This window comes from Penaeus japonicus, unplaced genomic scaffold (assembly GCF_977035675.1).
Source record: "Penaeus japonicus unplaced genomic scaffold, GWHDUDI00000001_assembly GWHDUDI00000017, whole genome shotgun sequence".
NCBI lineage: Eukaryota > Metazoa > Arthropoda > Malacostraca > Decapoda > Penaeidae > Penaeus > Penaeus japonicus.
In genome coordinates, this window is record NW_028234419.1 from 9332746 (window position 1) to 9340245 (window position 7500).

The window sequence follows — 7500 nt, forward strand, 5'->3', positions numbered from 1 at the left end:
CGCGTGAGTGCGCTTGCATGAGTGTGCATGTGTGCGTCCGCATAAACTCAGTATGTTAAAGCTAGCATGGGTTCATTACATCCCCCCCCCCTGCCTTAAAAATATTGTCTTCTCTCTTACTCTTATTTTTTTGCGCTTGCTACGTCACAGCCTAAATCTGAGGTTATAACTGCGTCCCCATCCACACACCTTTCATCACGGTCATCGGCCCTTTCCTAGGCTGCCACGGGGCTAGTCGATGACCACGCTCGCAATTTGGACATAACGCTAAGGGTAAAGAAGAAAAAAAAAAGAAAAATGATGGAAAAAAGTCTCATCTGTGAGTTGCTTGGTGATCAATGGCTGGAGGCCTTGCAGGGGTGGCAGGGATGGGGTGGATGGGGAGGAGGGGAAAGGGGGTAATGGTAGGGGGAGGGGGAGGGGGAAGCAGGGTAAGGTTAGGGGAGGGAGAGGGGGAAGCAGGGTAAGGTTAGGGGAGGGGGGGGAAGCGGGGCAAGGGTTAGGGGAAGGATAGGGGGAGGGGGGGTAAGGGTTAGGGGAGGGGATAGAGCAGGGGAAGGGGAAGGGGAAGCAGGGTAAGGGGTGGGGGGAAGAGGAAAAGGGACCCGGCAACTTGCGACAAACTCTGGGAAAGTTTTTTTTGTCTCCATTTTTTTAATCATTTTTGTGTGTCTTTGTCTTCTTTCCTTTCGCGTTCCCTTTTCGCTTTTCTGTTTCGTTCGTCGCTCTCGCCGTGATTTCCCTCTTCTTTCTTAACCCTTTCTCTTCCTCTTCTTTTTTTCGCTCAATGGTTATATAATTCTCTCGCTCTCTTCTGTTTTGCTTCTTTTCTCCATACTCCTTCCTATGCCTCTCTTCTACCGCCTTTCCTTCCTCCTTTCTTTCCATCCCCCTTCCTTCCTTCTCTCCCTCCATCCCCCTCCTTCCTCCTCTCCCTCCATCCCCCTCCTTCCTCCTCTCCCTCCATCCCCCTCCTTCCTCCTCTCCCTCCATCCCCCTCCTTCCTCCTCTCCCTCCATCCCCCTCCTTCCTCCTCTCCCTCCACCCCCCTCCCTTCCATCCTTTGCTCCCTCCATCCTCCTCCCTTCCATCCTCTCGCTCCTCTCCCCTCAGCCCACGTCCTTCCTCCTCTCCCTCCACCCCCCTCCCTTCCATCCTTCGCTCCCTCCACCCCCTCTCTCCAACCCGTCGCTCCCTCCAGCCCCCCTCTCTCCCATCCGTCGCTCCCTCCACCCCCCTCCCTTCTATCCATCGCTCCCTCCACCCCCCTCCCTTCCATCCATTGCTCCTATCACCCCTCTTCTTTCCATCCCTCGCTCCCTCCACTCCCCTCCCTTCCATCCTTCGCTCCCTCCACCCCCCTCTCTCCCACCCGTCGCTCCCTCCACCCCCTCCCTTCTATCCATCGCTCCCTCCACCCCCCTCCCTTCCATCCCTCGCTCCCTCCACCCCCCTCCCTTCCATCCATCGCTCTTTTCACCCCCCTTGCTTCCATCCCTCGCTCCCTCCACCCCCCTCCTTCCATCCTTTGCTCCCTCCACCCCCTCCCTTCCATCCTTCGCTCCCTCCACCCCTCTCCCTTCTATCCTTCGCTCCCTCTACCCTCCTCCCTTCCTTCTGCCTCTCCCTCCCTCCCTTCCTCCTCTCCTGTCCTTCCTTTCCCTCCACCCCCTCCTCATCCCCCACTCCCCTTATGGCATTATATATATTTTCTAATATAATCCCGATAGTTAACATGAAGACTTAAACTGATAGAAAAAGATAAAAGCCTAATATGTGTTTTTCTTTTCTCACTAACTGAAATCAAAAGTTCTTTATTGTTATTATTATCATTATTATTCTTCTTCTTGTTATTGTTATTTTCCCATTACAATAATATGCAATCCAAGCCCAGAGACTACTGAAAAGGATTGCGGAATTGTAGCACCTATGACTTTAGAGTAGTGAGTGGCACTCCTTTTCCCAACATCCTGATCTACGTTAAATCTACAACCTCTCCATCCCCATCCTTCCCCATCCCTCCTTCTGTAACATCCACTCTCTCTCCGTCTCACCTCCTCCCCCTAATATCCTCACCCTCTTCCTCCTTCCAACATCCACAACCGCTTCATCCTTCCCAAGCATCCACAGTGTCTATCTCATACTGACATCATATCTTCCACTAACATCTACCGCCTCTCCATCTCCCAACTGCATCTACAACCTTTCTATCCCTTGATCCCTAATGCATCCACCCCCTCCCCAACCTCGGGTTACCATCCACAACCATCCCCAATTCCTCCCCATCCCCTTCTCCAGCCTCTCCGGACCATCCACAGTTTCTACACCCCTCTCCCGCCTACCCTAACCCCTCGGAACCATTCACGCCCTTTCCCACCCCTTCCCCAAGCCCGCGAGACCCTCCCCAACCTTCTCATCCAAACCCCCCCCCCTCCTAGCATTTGTTGCGAACTCCCGGCAATCATGTCAAGGGGACGCGGAGAGGCTGTAACGTAGGTCGGTTGGGGTGAGGGAGGGGGGAGGGTGGGGGTGTCAGCTCAGCTCCGTGTTGTACGTGTATCTCCGCGGGGAGGTTTACGGAACTTTGGTCGGTGTTGGAGGACCTTGGGGAAGGCATCGGCGAGCCTTTAGGTATCCTTGTGGTGGTGGTGGTATTGTAGTCGATGGTGTTGTTGTCATCGTCAGTCGTGGTGTTGTTGGTGGTGGCGGCGGTGTTGTTGTTTCTGTCGGTGGTGGCGTTGTTTTTGTTTATATTTTTTTTTCTTTGGCGACGTGTGCTGACCCTTCTGTCTCATTTCTCTCCCCTTGCCCTTAGCCCTACATCGGCCCTGCTGCTACGGCTGAAATATATAAGCACTGGGGAGGTAGGGTGAGAAGGATGGGGGGCGTAGGTTCATAAGCATGATTTTTTTCTTTTTAGGAAAGAAGGGAGGTTCAATTTTTGAAGCTCAAATTTTTACTTTGTTTTCTCTTTTTTATTATTATTATATCTTCCCCCATCCTTCCTCATCTTCCTCTTGTGTCGTCCAAACCCCACTCCTTCCCTCTACCTCCCTCCCCACTATATTGACCCTCCAAGGTCGGGGGACCTCAAGTTCCCCTCTTCTTCCTTCTCCTCCCCTTTCCTCTCCACTCCTACCCTACCCCCACCACCACTCTTCCCTCCAACATCTCTCAAACTTCGACTCGGTTTTTGTCGGACGCTGGGCCCTCTTCCCATCTTTCGCAGCTTCGCGACGCTTTTTGTTCTCGCTGTGGTCGCTTCCCTCCCTCTTCTCTCTCCCTCCCTCCCTCCCTCCCTCCCTCCCTCCCTCCCTCCATCCGTTTCCCTCGTTTCAGTGTCTCTGCCCCTCCTTCCCTGCTCTCTGTATCTCCTTCCTTTTAATTAATATTTCACTGATTTGTCTCCCTTCCGTCTTTTTTTTCTTTCTCTCCAATTTCACTATCTCTTTCACCCTTCCCCCTCGCCCTCTCTCTCCCTCTTCCTCTTCCTCTCCCCTATCCTCCTTTCTCCCTGTGTATGCTGGCACCAGAAATACGCTTCCGCCAAATGTAAGCTTTGAGGTTTCGTCCTGTCGTTTGTACCCGATGTCAGCTAGTGCCGAGTGGGAACGTGTCCTTTGCTCACAACTTGGAACTTGGAGTGCCGCAGCACTTTATTGGCCTGACGTTACACTTGTCATAACCCTGCCCTTGGGTCTCTCTCTATCTGTAATGGGTTACTTTGCTGAATCGGTCAGAGCACCTTACAAATAACTCGATGGAACAGGGAAACTGGCGGTCAGCTGTATGGCTTTTTAAGGGAAGAAGAACGATACAGCACGGCTATATACGAGTCTCGTAGAGGACACTAGGACTGCCCACGAGGGTAGACAGGAAAGAGGTCTTTTCCAGACGGAGGTCACGGCTGAACTAATGTCTGGAGCGTTGCCCTGAGCTCAGGTCAGCATGGGGAAGGTGTCTGAGGTTACCCACGTGGTATGTAGCGACTATGCCCGCCATCTGGCCATCCTAAAACAAGCAAACGCAAGAGTTTAAGCCTGCTTTACTGGTCTTATGCTATCCTTGTTTCTTCTCCTATCCTTCTGCTGTTATTTTACCGTTTCAGAGCTCACATCTATCTGCCAGGGAAATGAGCTTAGAGTCGCCAAAACATGGCCACTATGCAGGTCATTCTTATCTACTCTCCCTGCCGGAGAGTAGGTGTGAAAGACTCACTTCCGAGCAGACTCACAACAAACATAAAAACAATGAGTTAGAGTAATGAAAAGTAACAAGTTTAGACACATTACTAGAAAAAGCACAGGTAGCAACAATTATGTGCATTTGCGATAACGATGCAGATAGTAACAATTGATAGGTATAGAGCCTGGCTTCCGGTTCACCACCTTTCAGTGGCAAAGTAAGCCCTCCCTCTTTCAACCCTCTCCTTCCCTCTCCCTCTCCCTCTCACCTTTTCCTCTCTCCTCTCACTCTCTCTCCCCCTCCCCCTCCCCCTCCCTCTCTTCTCTCCCTTTCCCCCGCTCTCTCTCTCTCTCTTTCTTTCCCTACTCTTTCCTTTCCTCTCCCTCCCACTCTCTCTTTCTTTCTTTCTGTCTCTTCTCTTTCCTTTCCTCTCCTTCCCCCTCCCCCTCCCCCTCCCCTCCCTCCTCCCTCCTCCCTCCTCCCTCCTCCCTCCTCCCTCCCTCCCTCCTCCCTCGCTCCTCCCTCCCCACCCCCCGTGATGTTGATCCCAGGCGGGCGCGAGTGGTTCTCCCTGCGTCGAAGTAGCGTGTTGGGACGAGGACCTGTCACCCGCTCGCCCCCGTCCCGGCCCTTTTCAACGCGCAAAATAAGAGATCGGTATCGCAACAGGGAGTGTGCCAATGTGTCACTCACCTCCTGGAAAGTTTTTTTTTCTTCTTCTTCTGTCTCTCTCTCTCTCTCTCTCTCTCTCTCTCTCTCTCTCTCTCTCTCTCTCTCTCTCTCTCTCTCTCTCTCTCTCTCTCTCTCTCTCTCTCTCTCTCTCTCTCTCTCTCTCCCTCTCCCTCTCCCTCACTCCCTCTCTCCCTCTCTCCCTCTCTCTCTCTCTCTCTCTCTCTCTCTCTCTCTCTCTCTCTCTCTCTCTCTCTCTCTCTCTCTCTCTCTCTCTCTCTCTCCTATTGTGTGCGTGATCGCCCCTTCTTCCTCCTCTCCCCCTCCCCTCTCTTTTTTCAAGGGAAGAGGGGGTGGGGGGAAGAGAGGCCTCACCTCTTTCAGTCATCGGTCTGGCTGAGCCTCGGAAGTCGCAGGTGGAAAGCGGTATTTCGAGAAGAACCTCGATCTCGATATCCGGACCTTCATTGATGTTTGAACCTGAACCTCATTTTATTTATTTTTCTTATTTTTAAAACCTTTTTCACCGTCTCTTGCCCTGATTTTTCTTAATGATCATTAGTGTTGTCGTTGGTATCGGCTTTCTTTTCCTTTTTAGTTCACGGATAATTCTCTTTTTGTTATATCATTGGTGTTCATTCGTTGTCGCCGGGGTTCAACTAGGTTCTTCAAATTGTAACCATGAAATCTCTATCTATCTATCTATCTATCTATTTGTCTGTCTCTCCCCCACTCCCTTGTGCTTGTATTGTTTTATGAAATATTACCATAATGCTCTTTGCATATAAAGAAATTGTTATTGATATTGATTCAGCCAAAGAAGATGCAACTGATTACATAAGTATGTTAATGCAGAGGAGAATAGCTGAGCTGTACACACAAATGTATATTGATAGAATTACGTTGCAATTTGCGCAGGTATTAGAGTCTAAATGTGGATGTTTATATATATTTCTTTATTGTTGTATCTGCAAGAGCAAGATCTTACGCCCACATTGCATCCGTGTAACATCTCATGTACCCCATTTCAGTGAGGCTTTTACATTCTCAAAGCATTTGGAATCGTCACCTATTGTTTTTCCACGTTTATTTTCCGCATTTGACTATGATATTACATACGGGACATCTGGAATCCACCTAATAGTCTTTTACATTTTTTTCGTCATTGTCTAGCGAAGAACACGGCTTAGGGGGCGGCAGCGTGGTGAAACGAGGAATAAAAAAATAGAGTAGTGGGTGGGGACATAGACTGCATCGTCAGCCGTGATTAGAATAAACAAAGAAATGACGGGGGGAGGAAATTTATACACAAAAAAAAAATTACATCAAAACAAAAAGGATCTTACTCATACATAGTGATAAAGTTCCTTGCAGATGAAGCCGATGCACAAGTTATTTTAGCCGGATTTGTACTTGCTGTTGTAACCTTCAGATGAATATGGCATTATTTATTCTTTGAAACAAAACCAACAACCTTGATTCTAGATAAGGTTCCCCTTAACCCAGAGACGAAACGTGGCTGTTACACAAGTAATAGAAAACGTGGAACGGGACAAAGGGATTACTAAGGTATATTGTTTGTGTTAGACTAAAAAAGTCACACAGGCTTGTGAGAGATTATCCCTCATAAGACATTTGACATAGCGTGGAGATACTGCAGGCTGTCATTACGTTTATACCATCTTTTACGTGTCTTTTTTATTCATATTATTGTTACTTGTTATATCTCATGTGTATTGAAATAATCCACCGTGGAAGATTGATTCGAATGTCATTTTATTGTTTTTTCCTTTGCCCCTTTTTTCCTTTTTTTTTTTTATAAATGTCCATTTCTAGGACGAATATATGTCGACGTGTGTGTATTCGTGTGTGTTTAAGTGTTTGAGTTCATGTACACATTTTATTTTTATAATAGTTTCGTTTTCATGTTGTTGTTTTTTAGTTTTGTTATCTTCTTCCGTTCGCGCGTGGTTTATTTCATGCCTTACTGTTGTCTTATCTGTGTCTCTTTATGCATTTGTCTCTCTCGGGAATCGATATGTGAGTGTCAGAGGACTTTTGAGATTCCGCGCTTTCAAGCAGGATGTGTTCTCTGCAGCTTTCTTTTTCAAAGGATCCGTCGACAGTTCTATCATCTCATCGCCACCACGAAGAGCTTCCTCACCCGCGTCGCCCCTTTCCCTCCCTTCCCTCTCTCCCTCCTTCCTTCTCTCCCTCCTTCCTACTCTCCATCCTTCCTTCTTTACCTCCCTCCTTCCATCCTTCCCTCCAGCCCTCCCTCCCTCCCTCCCTCCCCCCCCATCCCTTTCCTCATACCATCCCTCCCTCCCTCCCTCGCATCGTCGTCATCAACGCGGCGTCCTCTCCACTCGCATTTTTTCCCCTCTGGCTAAGACGAAGACGAAAGGAGAGAGAGAGAAAAAAAATACAAAATGAAAATTTAATGGGGCGAGGCCGTTTTTATGCGCGCCTTTCTGTTGCCGCTGTTTCCCCTTTGCTGGTCTCTTGGTTCTCGGTTCCCGGTGGTTCTTGGTTCTCGGTGGTTCTTAGTTATCGGTTCCTTGTGGATCTCAATTCTGCCTGGTTCTTGGCTCTTGCTATTCGTTCGGGTTCTCCTGTTGGATTTTCTCACTTTCTATCTATCTC

The 7500-nt window shown here is 49.1% G+C and overlaps 1 protein-coding gene across 2 annotated transcripts in view; it reads left to right on the plus strand.

The window, feature by feature from the left end:
* LOC122244265 (ubiquitin carboxyl-terminal hydrolase 48) overlaps positions 1 to 7500 on the plus strand; it is a 129223-nt gene that overhangs the window by 58232 nt on the left and 63491 nt on the right. The window lies entirely within an intron of this gene.